The sequence below is a fragment of the Oryx dammah genome, unplaced genomic scaffold (assembly GCF_014754425.2).
Source record: "Oryx dammah isolate SB20612 unplaced genomic scaffold, SCBI_Odam_1.1 HiC_scaffold_15, whole genome shotgun sequence".
In the NCBI taxonomy this organism is placed as follows: domain Eukaryota; kingdom Metazoa; phylum Chordata; class Mammalia; order Artiodactyla; family Bovidae; genus Oryx; species Oryx dammah.
The window spans coordinates 2,294,826-2,313,099 of record NW_024070199.1 but is presented as its reverse complement, the minus strand read 5'-3'; positions in this window follow the sequence as shown (position 1 = coordinate 2,313,099).

Sequence of the window (18,274 nt, the reverse complement as noted above, 5' to 3'; positions counted from 1 at the left end):
GCTGGTTCACGGTGACATTTTTGTTATGCAAATAGTTTGAGGCAGTTCATTTTTGAAAAATTATGCTAACATTCATGGCTAACATTCGGCCCTGTGAAATGAAATAGGTATTAATTTGTTGAGCTAAAGTATTCCAAAAATAAGAGTAAGTAGATCTTTTCATGAATTCAAAATGAAAGGGGGGTCTATGTTCCTTAATTTAAGGCAATACGCCAACATTTATTTTTAATAATACTGTGCTGATTCAATTAAGATCAGGTAATAAAATCAATTGCTATAATTTGTTCACCAACCTCTTGAAAAGGCTTTTTTCTTTTCTTTGGTTCAGGGGCCCCTGAGTTTAGATGGATTTCTTTTTCACATTCCTTTTTGCATTAGTCAGTGAATAGGTAGAAGATGGTATATTTCTTCCTTTTAGCAAGTAGACAAGAGTCTTTGTTCTGCGCCTAGACTGCTTTTTTCTGAAATGCACTAGAGGCTGAAGCAATAAGCCGCTATGACTTACAGGTAAATTAAAAGACATGAGAGAAAACTCTACTTTTCTAACTTTTAAGACTTTATGGAACTTGTAATAAATGATTACCTCACTTTTATGTTATATAGCAACTATGGGAATGGGACATCTTTTACAAACAAGCCATGTTCCCAAAGTTTGTAAACCAGTTGTTTTACATGTGAAATACTTTTTCTATAGAAAAACATTATAAATTGTGATCTGATTAGATTAGTGCACATAAGCATATTTTATTCATAATATAAATTATATATTTTATTGAAATATAGGGGAAGATAATAATTACCAATACTTTATAATTTGAAAGGGAGTGGTTTTGAATAAGAAACCTCTGAAATTAAAAAAAACTCTAATATTTTAGTGTTTGATGACGTTTATCATGTATACTACTATCTCAAAACATAAATCAGATGTAGCACTGAATATCCTGTTTGCTTATTAGCCATGGTTAGTGTTGAACTTTATGAATAAAGAAAAAGGATGAATGAAAGTTCCCTTTGAGTGGCAGTGTTCATTAAACAAACAACTTGAAGTATCCATTTGCAGTTTTTCTGACTGTTACATCTTTTGTACAATCATTTAATAAAGAGTGACTTCTCCACTGACCCAAATATCCAGGAAGGCAGATATTGCATCATTTTTTCTTAACCACTAAAATCTTAGCACTTAGCAGACAGCTAACTGTGTAGGACTTTTTTAAATGAAATTTTTGAATTGATACAAAAGAAAGAGGAGTGGTCTAAAAAATGCAGAATTGCAAATGTGTTAAAAATGAGTGTCTGATATTTCATTTATTATTAGTCTCCACGTAGCCAAAGAGGGGAGAGTTGCACCTAAAGACAGCTGTATAAAAAGAAATTTCCCAAAGGATACGGACAGTAAGACAGTTTGCTTGGTGAAAGCCAAGTGGTTAGGACTGTCCAAGTTTTCTTTGGTTGTTGGTCCAAAATAAGGGAGATTGGGATTAGTCAGCTTTAGGATAGTTCTGGCAAAAAAAAGGACCCCTGCAAGAATCATCAGTGGCTTGTGTTCCAAAGGTGGGGCAGTAGGAGAGATCTGACCCGTATGCAGGTGTTGGACTGCATGGAAGTGCTAGCTGTGTGGAGAGAATCTGAAAAGAGAACCCAGCCTGCTCTTTCCCTCCTCACGCGTGCTCACTTGTGTCCAGCCCCATGGGCTGTGGCCTGCCAGGCGCCTCTGTCCATGGAATTTCCCAGAAGACAACACTGGAGTGGGCTGCTGTTTCCTCCTCCAGGTTGATCCTCCTGACCGAGGGATCAAACCTGAGCCTTCTGCATCCTCTGCATTGGCAGGTGGATTCTTCACCTCTGTACCACCTGGGAAGTCCTGTCTGTTCTTTAGTATTACTACAGACATGCAACTCTGAAAACATCAGTGATAAAATATTCTTCTGTAACAAGATCTTTTTCTAAGTTCTGAAAAAATCCTGCACTTAAATTATTGTAATTTAGTTACTGTTGAGTTTTAATTTGGAGTTTGTCAACTCCAACTTAGTACATTTTAATTCCTTGTCTTTTAATAAGCTTTTTTGTCTAAGTGGAAATTAATTCAGATAACTTCTTGTTGCACAGTGGGTCTCCCAACACACGTGGCTTTGGGTATACATGTTTATTTTAAGAGTAAGTTCTTAAGAGTTTGAAAAAATCCAAGTTCATTTCAGGTACAGTTTATGCCTCCAAACCCTGGAGTTAAAGTGAAGTCACTCAGTAGTGTACGACTCTTTGTGACCTCATGGACTGTAGCCTACCAGGTTCCTCCATCCACGGAATTTTCCAGGCAAGAATACTGGTATGGATTTCCATTTCCAAACCCTGAGATATTACATATTCCTTCTAGTAAATCAGCAGGAGAAATGCTAGCTCAGTGACTAAAATCATGAAGAAACAGAACTTGAATTTCAGGATGATTTTTTCATGCACAACCTTTTCCTTAATCTGGGTTCTTTGGAGGGACCTTAGAGACACTCATAAACTACTGAAACAGAAAGCAAGATGTATATGTGTGTATACGTGTATTTTTAAAAAGAGGTTCTGTAATTGTAATCAAAGATGTGTGTGACTCAAAAAGCATAAAATGTATCCAAAATCTCATCTGTATTCTTTGATGTTTTATAATATGCAGAGTCAAATGAGGAAACGTTTTTCTATGGTAATATTTGAATTATAATTAGTCATATATGCACTATATGGGGACTTCCCAGGTGGCTCAGTGGTGAGGAATCCACTTGCCAATGCAGGAGACTCGGGTTCATCCCTGGGTCGGGAAGATCCCGTGGAGGAGGAAATGGCAACCCACTCCAGTACTCTTCCCTGGGAAATCCCATGGACAGAGGAGCCTGGTGGGCCACAGTCCATGGCGTCACAAAGAATCAGACACGACTGAGCGACTGAGCACTGAGGCACGTGCTGTATGCCGTTGTTAATTATAACATATAATCTTGCAAAAGCTGAATTTGAGATCTAAGGAAGATGGGCTGTCCCTGGTGGTCCAGTAATTGAGAATTCACCTACTAATGCAGGGGACGTGAATTTGATCCCTGGTCTGAGAAGATCTCACCTGCCATGGAGTAAGTAAGCCCAAGGGCCAGAACCACAGAGCCTCTGTTCTAGAGCCTCGAGCTGGAACTACTGAGCTCACATGTCCACAGAGCCCACATTCTGAAACAAGGGAAGCCAGCCCAATGAGGAGCCCATGAGCCACAACTAGAGGGGCCCCTGCTCGCCAGAAGTTAGGACAGCCTGTGCAGCAGCGGAGACCCAGCATGGCAAGCCCCACCAAGAGAAATCTGAGCAGGTCTGTTTACTAATGAGGTGCAAAAACGGCTATACACAGATGTCCTCATCCACCCGTGGGTGATCCCCTTATACACACACAGTTTATGGACTGCATGATACTGAATATCTGGAACATCATTTTGCTGTATTTAAATAAAAGTTTGGCCTTCACTGGTGAGGTGAATAGTAAAATGCCAGTCCAGATCTGAAGTGAGTATCACAGAATTTTAGCATAGTAAGTCTGAACTTTGTTCTGGCTTCTAGCACTGACTTTAAGCTCAGATGCTATAAAACAGTTGCCTAATGATTCGTCTCTAAAAGAACAATAATAGCTAAGATTTGTTGGGTACTCATTACATACTGAGTACACGCTGTTATGAATTATCTTACTTATTCTTACAATTGGAGAAGGAAATGGCAACCCACTCCAGTGTTCTTGCCTGGAGAATCCCAGGGACAGAGGATCCTGGTGGGTTGCCGTCTATGGGGTCACACAGAGTTGGACACGACTGAAGCGACTTAGCAGCAGCAGCAGCATTCTTACAATAATTTTATCATTGTACTGCTCCAAGCTGTATATGAAGGAAGTAAAATCTAGGGAAATTAGGTAACTTATCCAAGATAATACAGAAGGTGAAGGTGGAAAGCGAGGATCCTATCTCAGACTTTCTGCCTCCCTCCAGGGCCTGCTCATTTCACACCTCCCTGAACTGACTCCCTGCCATCACATAACTTGACTTTATCTGTTTCCAAAACATCCTAGTACCACAGTTTCTGGACAGATCCACTCCTATCCCAAGTTGATAAATACGTATCCTTTGATTAAATACTTCCAGTGAAGACATTTCATCACGTTTCTCAATAGTCCAATAGGCAAACTGTTCTGAAATGTTTATGGAAGGTTAGCAATGAGACAGACAAGTTCCTCTGCAGTTTTTTATGAGCACAGAAACAAAGTGAATGGGGTTATTAAGAACAGATCTGCGTGGGATTTAATTGATCACAAAGAGGAGCCAGTGTAAGTGTGTGTGTGTGTGTGTGTGTGTGTGTGTGTGCGCGCGCGGTACAGCACATTTGGAAAATCATTTGCTCCTTAATGTAAATATTTAGGATTGATGGTGAGTGATTCTCTGGGATCATGATAAACAAAGAGCCTGATAACAAAGACTTACTTGAAGTACTTTATTGGGGTGTGTGACCTCAGGGAGCATGTGAGGGACAGCGGAAGGGACCCAGCTAAGGATGGAGAGCCAGTACAAGGATGCGTTATCAAGCTGGCCACTGCTTCGGGAGACTGGCTCTTCGGGAAGACCACCCAGGAAGCTCTATGGAACACATTTCAGGATCCTTTGTTGGAGGATGGTAAAGGGAACATTTATCTATGGGCTCCCATTGGTCAAAGATTTATCACAAGTGTTTAAGCTCTCGCACTTCTTTTTGGGCTTCAGTCTACACCAAAACTTCAACCAACAAGCCTCTGGGTGGGAGGAAAGATATAAGAGAGGTTGAGGGTCAGACACTGTCAGACTGAAGCCAGCTGGAGCCCATTTAGAACGTGGTTCCAGCAGTGGCTAAAAGACACGTGTGGAGCCCAGAGGATAGGAAGTGGCAAATGGGAGATGTGATATAGCAAGTAACATAACATTTTTTTCTTATAGGTTCACATTTTTTTTTCAATTATATCCTATGTCTCATATTCATTGGGTCTAACGGGCGATTATCAAGCTTTCATTATCTGTTTACCCTTTGAATATTTATTGAGTTTTACTAATACTCATTGAGTATGTTGGGCCTCATGTAGGGAACTGGGGATAGAAACATAATTATTATAAACAGAGTCCCCACTGTCATGAAGCTTACTACGTTATCAGCACTGAACCTACCACAGTACTAGCACACAGTAGGCACTTTTTAAAGAAATAAAACAGCCTTTTAAGAATGAGTATTTAATGTTATGCAGATCTTAAATGACCAGAGGGATGTCCCACTAGATGAAACACTTTATCATTCTTGTAGGAAGTGTCTCACCCCCTGCTGTAATGGCTTATGTCTTCCAAGGGAGTGAAGACTATTTACTTTATTATCTATGTGCTGCCTGAGGATAGGGGAGGTTGAGACCTAGACAGATTTCGGTACTTATCTGTAAAGTGCCTCTGAGGCATAAGAGAACATTCTGAGGAGCTGAAATCCAGGAGGGGTAGCCGCTGTAGCAGTAGCCGCACCTGCATTCACCTGGCAGTATTCCAAGGCAGAAGGTGGAAGATGCTTTGTCTCCTTGCCAGCACTCTTTCCTTGAGCATCCTAGTGGCCAAACAACCTCTAGCTGACCAACGTGCCTGGTTTCAGGAGCCAACTTGTTTCAGCACTTCCATAGAAGTACCTGGGTAGGAAATGCACTCATTTGTTAAAACCTTTGATGCAGTTAACTGAGCTCTGCTGGTCACAAGAAAGATGTGCCAGGGACAAGTATACCCACTGTATGTATATATATATATATATATATATATACATATCTTTGTTATCCTTATTTAGTTACTAAGTCGTGTCCAACTCTTTGCAACCACATGGACCGTAGCCTGAAAGGTTCCTTTGTCCATGGAATTTTCCAGGCAAGAATACTGGAGTGAGTTGCTCTTTCCTTCTCCAGGGCATCTTCCCCACTCAGGGATGGAACCTGGGTCTTCTGCATTGCAGGCAGATTCTTTACCATCTGAGCCACCAGGGAAGCCACCGGGGAAGCCTCATATATATACATACACATATATATGTTTGCATATGTACAAACATACATATTTTGTATGAAACATATTTTTTGTTTGAACATATTTATATGTTCATATATATACACACATATGTAATAAACTTCCCAATGCCTTAGAAAGTTAGTGAAATAAACATAAAATCAGAACTAAATTATTCAATTGATAATATTTTGGAGGACTGGAAAGTCTTCCTAGCCCCGTCGGTGGTTTTCCCTCCCCGCAGATCGATCTTCCGGCCTTCAGCGACAAGGAAGCTCTAGGTAACATCATGCTGATGGCCTCCGAGTTAGCTGATGTACAAGGAGCCCTCACTGTTCTTCAGTGTTCACATTAAACTCTCCGGGCGGTGACCAGAGCGTGCTGGTACTTTATGGGGCAGTCAAGGCGGCGAGGCTGCTGCAGGCCTTCTCGGGAAGCCCTCCACCTGCGGAGGGCGGTGGGGCCACTGTGCAGCTGTGACAAGGCAGAGGCCCCAGGCAGAGAGCTGGGAGGGCAGAACGGCAGACTCAGCTGATTCTTCCAAGGGCTCGCTCTCCTGACTGAGCACAGTCTCCAGTGGCTTCCCCTACCTCATTCCCCAAGGAGAATTTTATGGTGTTTTTTTTTTTTTTTTTTTAAGTAACGATTTCTTTTGGAGAATAGACCCGCAGGCCTGGGGCACCTCCCTGTGATGCCAGCGGTAGAGTCAGTGGGGAAACTGCCTGGCAGAGAGCATCCCAGGGAAGGCGCCAGCTCGTGCGCCTGGGAAGGGGCAGACGTGTGCTGCTGAGTGTGGGGAGTGGGAAAGGGGGCAGGGGGTGGGGGTGCTCAGATGGCTGCTCAGTTTTGAGGGGAAGAAAGATACACAGAGCGGGGATGAGTTAGGCCCCGCAGCAACAGGGCGTGCGTGGCAGTGGGATGAGAGCGTGGTCTGGGATCTTAGGAAGGGTGAGGGCGCAGAAGTTCCTGAAACAGGCGGACTGATGGGTTGGCCTTGCAAATCACCAAGCCCCAAGTCACTCCCTCACTCCACTGAGAGTACCTCTCCTCCATTTCGACCAAAATGACATAAAACGATTTGGGGGAAGGGAAGAAGATGGGCCACGGAAGAATACCCTTCCTCCACAGGGGACCCCCAGGATCCAAAAATGTGTAGGTAAGTACCAGGAGCCCAGTCTGGGAGGCACAGGTAAAATCAAAATCGCAACATCTGATGGTTTCCAGTTACAAAGTCACCTCAGGATCTTAGATAAGCCTTGTAAACCTCGACGTGCCTCAGTTTCCTCCCCGGTCCCGTGAGAGCAGCACGTGTGAGACCTCGGCGCGGGGCCGTGGAGGGGCTGAGATAGACAGCGGTGAGAGCGAGCTTCCTGGAGTCAGCATCACCAACACCACCCGCGCCAGGAAAACACGTTCGCGGTGTCCTGGAGCCCCAGAGAGCGGCTGGGGAAGCCAAGATCTAAAATTAGTCCCGCTTCCAGGGCGGGCGCCTGGAGCACCCTCCGGCTCGCCGCGCCGCCCCCGGCCCCCTCCCCCGTCCCCCCGCCCGCGGCGCTCCGAGCCCGCGAGTCATCCCGGCCGCCGCGGCTTCTCCCCCCTCGCCCTTTGCGCTGGCGGTTTGGGAGGAGGAGACAGCGGGAGAGAAGCGCGAGGGGGGCGGCGAGGGAGAGGGGCTTGGCCGCGCGTCGGCGTCGGCGGTGATGGGGAGCGCGGAGCAGCCGGGCGGCAGGCACTAGCGGCGGCGGCAGCGGCTAGGAGCAGACGCGGGAGCCGGCGCTCCTACCGGCAGCTGCGCCGCGAGCTGCGCGGCGGATCCGGGTCTGGCGCCCCCAGCCCCCTCCTCCCGGCTTCTCCCCTCCGCCCGCGAGCCCCCGCGGCGGCGGCGGCGTCCCGAGCGCCTCTGCTAGCGGCTCCAGCCCCGGCGGGCGCGCGGCGGGCACTGCGGCGGCCGCGGCTGGGTGGCCGGCTCGGCCCGGGCGGGAACGCCGGCCGAGGAAGAGCCCGCGGACAGCGCCTGGTGGAGCGGAGCGTCGCCGGCGGAGGCAAGGGTGCGTGGGCATCTTGAACGCGATGCTTTGGCTGCCGGGTGCCCCGGCTGGAGGGCGCCGCCACACGCACAGCTGCAGCTGCCGGATGGGAACTGGGGGCTCGGGGGGCTCGGGGAGGCGAGAGCCGGCGGGGCGCGCGGGGGAAACTTTTCACCTGGTAAAGTTCCTGCCTCGGCACGGCTCGGAGCAGCCTTGGCTGCCGCCGCGAGGAGGAGGGGAAGGAGGCTCGGTCTGGCAGCGGCAGCCGGGAGGTTGGCATGAAGAGTTGGCCAAGTTTGGGGCTCAGGATTTGGAAAAGGGGGCGCGGGGCGGCTTTCAGAACGGTGCACCCGGCCCCCGACTCCCGGCCGCCCGCCCGCTGCAGGTGGATCGGAGGGGCCAGGCGGCGAGCCTGCTCGGTGGCCGCTGCCGGTGGGGCGCTGTAGGGACGTTCAGAAGCCAAAGGATGCACTTGGGGACCCGAGGCTCAAGTTGAGTCGTCGCCTGGCGAGGCGCCGGCTGTAGCAGAGCCCAGACTCCACTCTGACCAGGGAGGGGAAAGGGTTACGAGACATTCTGCGGGTCCGCTCCGCGTGTGACTCTGGTATGCGGGGGTCACGGGCGGGGTGAGGTGTACCAAGCGGCAGCGACTCTGGGACTGGGGCGACAGATTTTTTTGTGGAGTGGAGGGGAGGTGGGACGTGCCCTGCTCTCCTGGGGGCAGGCAAAAAGAGTGCCTTGGGAGAGCACGGGTTTTGGCGGGCGTGCGTGAAGGTGGCTTGTCTTTGAAAAGAAAGCCGCGCGGGTCTGGGCGTCCTAGGGGGTGCGCTGCGGTCCGCCCTGGATTGCCGAGTGGGGTCGAAAGCGAGCGTGCGCCAGCTCCACTCTCAAGGCCCCTTCCCGGGCGGTGCAGGGTGGACCCCTGCGCCGGGACCAGTGTGCGTGCGGGGTTCCGCCGGGGGTCTGCGGCGCGCGGACGCGGCGGCGGAGGTGGCCGGGAGCGTGTTCGCCCGGCGCGCTCGTGCGCCGCCAGTGGGGGTCGCTGAGCTAAAGTGCATCGGGCCCCCAGGCCGGCGCGGGGCCCAGAGCCCGGGTCTTTTTAGCCTCGCTCTGGTCTGCACGCCTCTCTCCCCTCTCTCGCCTACTCGTGTCGCGTGTGCTTTCCGAAACGGTTAAACGGGGACGGCGATGAGGCTTCGCGGAAAGCAACTTTCATTGTTCGCTTTTCCCAGCCCGGCTCTCGTGGGCTGGGGAATCGCTGGGGGCAAGGACGCGGGGGTGGCGGGAGTGTGGCTGCGGGCTCAGCGAGCCTCGGGGTAGCCTGCGAGGAGAGGAGGGGAGGAGCCCCCCCCCGACCCCGTTGTGTGTGTATGTGTGTATGTATGTGCTGGCGGCATCCTGCGGCTGTAGCTCCACGTAATAATGGGGGCAGAGCTGGCAGTGGAAGGGTATCCCTGGAAGGCTGAGGACGGAGGGGGCGAGCCTGCAGGGACCTGGCGTGGGGCTCGGGGAGGCTCCCGGGAGCTAGAGGCGCCGGCGGCCTGGAGAGCGGGCGCTCGGTAGCCTCGGCTCGCCCCCTCTGCCGGCCCAGCCCGCCCCGGCCCCGCGGCCCGCTCCCCGCGCCCCGCGCGCCGGTCCCGGCTCGGGCTTGGGGCCGCGTAACCGGCAGCCGCCGCGGCGGGAGGCCGGCGGGGAGCGCGGGGCGCGTCGCCGGATAAAGAAGCTTTTCTCCTCCTCTCCCCGGTCTCCCGCCCCTCCGCGTCCCAAGACCCCGGCGCGTTTGTTTCCCAAGTTGGATCCCACTTCCATTTACAAGTGTCAGACAAACCCGCGCGAGCTTCCCCATTCACCGCGGGCCCTCCAGACGGGCGGTGGGCGAGGGGCGAGGGGCGAGCGGTCTGTGCAGCGCCGGGGGCGGTGCGGCTCCCGCGAGGCGCCCGACTCGCCCGGGCTCACCTCCGTGGGTCCTGCGTGTTTAAGAGACACGTTAAACAAACCACGACCCCCAGACCACTCAGGCCACTTGTGTCCCGCTGCTTCCCTCCTCCTCGCCTCGGACGTATTCCTTTTCTGGCCCCAACGCCTGTCTTTTCAAAGGCAAGTCGGGGGCGGGGGGAGGCAGGGGGGCGGGAGGCAGGCCGACCGGTTCATCACGGCGGGTTTGCGCCCCCGGCTTTGTTGCTGGGATTCGATTCTCTGACTGCGCCCGGGCTGAGTTAAAATACAGGCAGAGAGGCTGAGAATCGGCCTGAAAGACTGCGGACGACTTTGCCCCGGATCCGGGCGGCAGGGCTAGGTGGTGGACTGGGGAAACCCGCCATCCAGGAACCCAAGACTGAGGCACCCCCTTCTCGGTGTCGATCAAAGTCAGCCCGGATTTCGCTTCCCCTGGCAGGCGCGGAACTTCTCAACGTTTATGGAAGGCTTGAATGGCGTTCTGGTTTGTGACGTGGAGATTTGAATCTGAGAAGGAAAGAAAGGGAGGGGATGGAAGAGAGAGGGAAGAAAGGAGAGATGGAGAGATTGAGATTCTGCAGAATCCTGGAAACAGCACCAAGCCAACTGCTCCTTTTTTTGAGTTCTTATTCCTAAATTGGAGCAGCTGAGCAGTCAGAAAATAAAGGACAGCCAAGAAAACCAGGGCACCAAGAGACAAAGGCAAAAAAAAAAAAAAAAAAAAAAAAAACCCGCATAGTAACTTTAGCGCTTTGATGTGCATTTTTTCCTTCTTGGATTGGAGTGGGGGAAGGGCATTTCACGTTTTACCAGGAGAAAAGTCGCCTCTCAGAATTAAGGGCTGCTGGTCTTTAATCGTGGATCCCTGTTGCCTTTTTGGAACTCGGACAGTGAATGGTGCTGGGGCCAGTTTCTGAACACAGTGAACCGCGATGAGAAAGTTCCCAGCACTGCCCAGTTATAATGTCTTCATATTGGAGGCACACGGAGAACTTCACATCAAAGGCAGCTGGTTCGGAGATCAGAAATCGCTCAGCTCCTAGGCTGGCTTCCTGTCTTGGAGTCCCGGGATTTTCACAGCCAGTGTTTGCTGACCAGTGACTGGGAGTCTCCCCACCCTCCCACCGCACCCCCGCCCTTTTTCAAATTTATTTATTCTGCCTCCTGGCAGAGTCATTTTGAGGGTTTTTTTTTTTTTTTTTGATAGTCAGGACCCAGTCTATCTGTTAACTAGCAATTACAGTTGTGCTGAGCTCCTCAAAAACGAAATGAGTAGCAATAAACAGACTGACTGCCCACTGACCTGTAGGCTATATGGTTATTTTGCCTGCTCACAGCTTTTTGTAAACAACAGCTCTTCAGGCTGTTCGCAGAAGAATATTTCTGATGTGTCCGGTTATGTTATCAGCCTTGCTTTCTTCATATGCTGCTGAATGACCCACTCTAATCTGGCTGATGAATTATGTGAAATAGAAAGCAGTTGGCAGTTACCAGTGAGGAGAAGATACTTAGGCATTAGCAGCTGGTCTGAGGCTGCTCCCCATGGCTCTTGTGTTGTTATGCTATCTTAATGGAGGCCAGGAGGACCAGGGTGGCTTTATTTTCCTGTTTGCAGAGTTGGGTGTGGCATTCCTTCCGTCCAGCTGACTGTAGGTTGGCTTTTTCCTGGAGCACAGAGGGAAAGGGCCACATTGGAGGGTCTGCTTTCTTGCACTGGGGTCACTCCTCCGCCCTTTTCTTCTGCAAGAGCACTGAGTGGGGATCTTCTGATGGGATCAGGTGGGACCATACATTTGGGATTGATTTCCTTTGATTGCTGGGGAAGGGCTATTGACGAACCCTTGTCTTTGCTGATTGTGACAGACACCAGGAAGGGAAGATAATTAAACAGAAAGAGGCCTGACAGACCTAGTGGAGGGTATGTCTGCCCCTCAGCTGCTTCCTGCGGAAGAGAAAGCCCTGGATCTTCCCGGATGCACAGGGTCTCAAGGAATTAAAAAGAGCCAACCCCAGTGTAGATTGTTTTGCTTGTTGATAACATTTTCTGAAATGCTTTTCAATCTCTAGTTGTTGAGTGTATCTTTATAAGCATCTTTCCCTTCCATTGTGAGGGTTGGGTCTCTTTTTATAGTCTGTCCTTTGAGAATGACCACAGTCCCTACTGCCTAATAGACTCTGAAGAAGCATTTATGGCTTGGGTGACTTCCTCTGTGATGACCCCAACGGTACATATCTTTCTGTGTTTCACTCAATTTGATTCTGCATCCTTCTCAAACTTAGTGATTGTTTTCTGTCAGTTGAAGAGTATCTACTTCTTTAATGAGCTTTTTTCTTCCCTTGTTTACACTGACCCTTTCCCCCAAATTTCTTTCAATGAATAACTTTAGGAAAGCTTAATAACTTTAGGAAAGCTTACCTTTCCTTAAATAAATAAAACCAAAAAGATTCAGTTTAATGCCACAGATTGAATTTGTTGAGAACGTATTTGACACTTGTCTAGTGGCGTTAAGCCAGTTTCTGGTCTACCAGAACAGGCTATCAGTTACATGTAACAGTGACAGATGACCATTCTAGCAGTTCTGGATTGGAATGGCTCTCCCCGGTTAGTCTTAATATTAGTCAGTTCTAGGATTGAGATATTTTTGTATTAAAGTAGAAAGGATGAAAATTTGAGAATGGATTTCCTGCCATGATGATGGTTGGGGAAAACAGAGAACAGATTTCAAAACTTAATGATCACACTCTTCATATAACTAGTGTGTTGCTTCCTTTGCTGGATAGATACGTGAATGTGGACGCCTGGGAGGAGGTCTGGGGAGGGTTGTGAATTGTCCTTCTTTAGAAAATGCTCTATGAAAGAATATTGCCTTGCCTGAACAGAAAAGTCAAGGTCCCTCATGAGACCCTGAAAGGGATCCGTGAGCAGATTTTAGTATTTCAACTTTCTGATCTTCCAGGTTCCAAGACTGTGGATTACACAACCTCGATTTAATAAAGTGAAGTGAAAGTCACCCAGTCTTGTCTGACTCCTTGCGCATGGACTGTAGCTCTCCAGGCTCCTCTGTCCACGGAATTTCCCAGGCAAGAATACTGGAGTGGGTTGCCATTCTCTTCTCCAGGGGATCGTCCCGACCCAGGGATCAAACCTGAGTCTCCTGCATTGCAGGTGGATTCCTAACTGTTGGAGCCACCAGGGAAGCCAGTATTTAATAAAGAAGATCTGTTCAGTTAATTCTTGCCCTTCTATGTCTTAAATTTATCCCTTAATTTTTATTCTGTTAAGTCACATTGAATTTAAAGTTGTTTCTGTTTTTTCTTTTAAAAAAAACTTTACGTTTTTGATATTTGATCAATTTTCATTTTCTTTCACATGCTACTTTTTCTCTGAGCTCTAGCTCCATATGTCTCTACCTGTCTTCAGAACCTCTCTTACTTAACTGCAGTGTCATCTTCTGAAACTTAACATGTTCCATACTGAACATGAGGCTCCTCATGTCCATTTAGTTCTCAAATCTTAGAAATTAGTGGCACTACACCATTTATGTTGAAAAGGGGTAGAAGCTAAGGTAGACAACTTTCCCTGGTGGCTCAGAGGTAAAGAATCTACCTGTCGATGCATGAGATGTGGGTTCAATCCCTGTGTTGGAAGGATCCCCCACCCCCTTCCAAGAAGGGACTGGCAACCCACTCCATTATTTTTGTCTGGGAAATCCCATGGACAGAGGAGCCTGGTGGGCTGCAGTCCATGGATTCGCAAATAGTGGATATGATTTAGGCACTGAGCATACACGCATTAAGGTTGAGAAAGTAGGAGGTGAAGTTACGGAGAACTTAGAATGTCAGGCTGAATATAAAATGGAGTCACTGGGAGGATTGGGTTGAGACAGGATGAAACTGCTTTATTCTGATTAATTCTGGAGTAGAGCTCACTGTGGAAATGTGGGAAGAAAAATAATGCAGCGAAAGCAGTTAGGAGTTTCTAGTAGTCTGAAAGTCAGTGATGGTGAAGGAAATAGAAATAAGGATTGCAAAGCTTCCCTCTTTTAAGCCTATTTTATTTTGTTTCTTTATCTCTTTAAGGATCTTATTTCATTGAATTTCTTTTCAGTAATATTTACTGACCGTACATCCCTTTGCAAGGCCTCACACAGGATTCAGATATACCCTTTGTCAAAGTAAAATATATCCTTTGCTTCTTTGTATTGTTGGGAAAATGGGAGATACCCCTGTGTGCAAACCAGAAATCAACACCAGGACATATTAGTTGACAAAATAGTGTTGCTGAACAGGGTCCTGGAGAAGAGAGATTAATATGAGCTAGAGCAAAGTTTTAGGAGGAGTATTTTTGTTGCTGTTTAGTCACTCTGTAGTGTCTGACTCCTTGCGACCCCCATGGATGCCAGGCTTCCCTGTCCTGTACCATCTTCCAGAACTTGCTCAAACTCATGTCCATTGAGTGGGCAATGCCATCCAACCATCTCGTCCTTGGCTGAGGAGAAGGTCTCCTCCTGCCTTCAGTCTTTCCCAGCATCAGGGTCTTTCCTGATGAGTCAGCTCTTAGCATCAGGTGGCCAAAGTATTGGAGCTTCAGCTTCAGCATTAGTCCTTCCAATGAATATTTAAGATTGATTTCCTTTAGTATTAACTGATTTGAGGACTATAAAGTGAATATAATCTAATTTAATAATTCTTAGTAAAACTCTAATATAGTCAAGACAGTACAGAATTAATCACGTCTTTCATTTCTTTAGGGCAGTGCTCCTATGGGGAAGAACATACTCATGGATCAAGCCAAATAGACTGTTGAAATGTTTTTCAGTATTTTGGTAAGACACCTGAATTATTCAGGACCTTTTCTCCATTATCCTTTGTGGATAATGGAGAACTTCAGAGAAGCTTCAGAGAAGAGCTGCAGGTGTTTGAAGCGCGTCTGGGAGCCTGCACACCAGTGCCCACGCGGGCCCCTGCTTCCGACCCTACCTGCACACACTTTCTGGCTTCCTTGTGTTTCTGTCACCAATTCTGGGGTTTTTAAGTTTTTTCCCTGTTGATAGTGTTTAAAAAGTATGGGTGCAAATAAAGGACAAAAGGCCTGCCCTTTAGAGGGTCCTTTAGAGAATCATTCATTTTTGCTGTTTTGCATCAAATTTACTGGGTCCTTTATCACAGCCTGTTGCTATTCAACAGTTAACTGGGAAGCTTCTCATACCACCCACAGCTCCCCTGAGGGATCCTAAAGTGAGAGTCCTTGACCTCAATTGCACTTTTGGAATCCCTCAGGGGCTTTTAAAACAAATGACTCACAAGTTGCATCTCGGCCATTTTTTAAAATACCTGTTAATTGTATTTTATTTTTTATTTTTAATTGGAAGATAATTGCTTTATAATGTGTTGGTTTCTGCCATACATCTATGCGAATCAGCCACATGCCCCCTCGCTCTTGAACCTCCCTCCCACTCCTGCTCCATCCCACCCCTCTGTTGAAACATTTGTTACCACAGTAAAACAGCCAGCCAGTGCGAATTTGCTGTGTGTCGCAGAGACCTCAACCTGGAGCTCAACCTTGGCCACCCAGTGGCATCCAAACCATTTAAACCGGACTCTCTGGGCATAGGACCCAGGCACCAGTATTTTTTTAAAGCCTCCCAGTGGATTTTGCTGGTAGCCAAGGTCGAGGACCACTGCCTCCTATTTAGAGTTAGAGTTCACTCGTTTAGGAAGCTCCCGGGCCCTGGGGAGTTTGAATGAAAATCAGAAACACATGGTCTGCATTCTCCTGCTGTGAATGTAACCCCTGGGACTCTGCACAAAGTTGAAGTTAAGCTGGACTCATGCTGGAGGAGGTGGCTGGGAAGGTTCGTGGCTTCTTCCTCCAGTGTTCTTTTGGTTCTCTGCTTTGCTGGCATTGAACGCTTTCTGTTGCCTAATGTGGCTTTGTCCTCAGTTTGACTCTAGTTGGCCAAGATGCCGTCTCCAGCTACTAGTCATGATATGGTCCAGGAACTGGTAAATGATATTTGCAAAGTTTGAAACATCTTCAGGAACAGAAATTCTTTCCTTTTTCTTATTGGACTCATTGTATCTGGAGTCTTTATGTAAGTCTGAATTTGGGAAATGACTGCAATGCAGTCCATTAATATATGCTCAGTTTTCTTTTTATTTGTGAGGAGTATAAGAAATACACTGCACAAAAAAAATGAATCATGCCTTCAAGAAGCTTACAGTTGTTAGAGCTCAAAATGTGTACACTTAAGGAAAAAAAATCACAGCACTGTTTAATATTGGGGGTCGAAGGCATGCATGCTTCTGGCATGTGTGGGGAAGATACTTAATTCCCATGTATCTTGTAATTGACATCTTCTTAGTTCCATTTCCCTCTGGCCCTTAGTCATCTCACAGTTAACCTCTAGCATAGAGAACTTTGAGGTGTTCGGTCCTTTAGGAATTCAGCATTCAGGTCTGTTGCTGGCTTTTTAATGTTAAAAAGAAAAAAAAAAGTCAAATAAATGGTAAGCCTTGTAATGCTAGCTTTCAGAAGATGGGTGAAAAGGCCAGAGCTTTTACCTTGGAGGTTCAGCATGAGTTGCTGATATTTTTACTTTGCAAAGCAGTTACAAATACTGTTTCAGTTACTCTTTATTTCTTTTCTTTTTCAAGATGTCAGAGATAAGCCCAGATGTTGAGTGATGTGCAGATAGGAAAGGTTAACTAGAAGTTTAAATGTAACTTTAGGACTTCGGCTAAATTAAATTCCCAACAATCTGATAAAAATTATAGCCTTTACAGTACCAGGAAAGGTTAAAAAGTGAGCGCACTGGAGCAGCTATTACATTTCACTTTTTGAAATAAACTCAAAATTATTAGTGCTACTAAATATCATTGAACAGTACTTAACACGGGTAAACATCTGAAAGTGCGCCCCATAATACAGATTACATCTAGCGACAAATGCGCTTAATTACAGTATAAATATCACTTTTTTCTATCAGAGAAACAGTGAGTGTGTACATTTTCTTCAAAAGCAGGAGGAGGCTGTATCTCGGGAGAAGAGGTAGCTCGGCCTTTTTTGATACTGAGAACATCTATTACGAATGATGTTTTGTTGATTTTTCCAGAATCGGAGCTTCTGATTAATATTTTGGGGCATCTGAAGTCTGTTTTAAAGACTGTGGCTTGAAATTCTGTTTGGCTCTACGTGGTGGCTAAATGATGGCCGTTAGCGCCACGATTGGTTGAGAAGGGCCTTGTGGGATGCATGTGGCGTGGTCCCACACCAGGCTGGAGCAGGTGGCTACGGTTTCATCAGATTGGCCTGGCTGTAGAGAGCCTCTCCATAAATAAATGTACACATGAAAGTGGGCCAAATGCAGATGACTTTAACGTTGCTGGAGTTAGGGAGAAAAATGTGAATCTTTCCCACATTTCAAAAAAGAAAATTTCATACTAATCATTTCAATCAGATGAGCCAAAAGTCAGAAGTGTGTCGTAATCTCCCTTGAGAACTTGGTACCTATCTGATAGGACTGTAAAGGCATTTCAGGATGTCAATTAAATGGAAAGATATGCCTGGGATTGAATATAATGAAGAAATGTTGAAGTCTGGTGTCTACATGTTCAGACACTGTATTCGATGGTTCAATTAGTGAACCAGGGCTTGGATTTATTGACAAAAGGTCTCTTTCTCATGGCAAGCTTCACTCATTAAAAGCTCATAATGTCTTGGATCTTTTTAGCTGTTGGAACTTGACCATTTGCCATTTTGTGCTTCTTGACTTTATTATTATTATTTTTTTTAACTTTGCAACTGATTCGGATGATGTTGCTTCTCCCAGTGTATGCATATTCCTGAGGAATGAACCTGTGGTATTTCCTAACATTATGAAGTGTCACCAAAGCATCACACAGGGCTTCATACTGAAAAACAAGGATGGGAAAGTGAAATTATTACAGTGGAATTTGTGCTCTAGCAGTTTGAAAGTAATTTGTGAATTTGTTGAGATGAATTTCTTCCCAATACTGTCAGCTCTATATTATATTTATCTAATATTGAAATTCACACTTCTCTGTGTCCTTCTCAGTTTTATGGTTGATCAGTTGGTAGTATAATCCTTTCTACTCCAGATTGTGGCTGGAGTTTCCCCAGACATGTAGGAGAATGGGACATTTTTTTCTTTTTTCATATCCTTGTTGTGTAATCTATTTCTTTTTCAGCTGCATTTGATGATTCTAAATGCTTGAAAA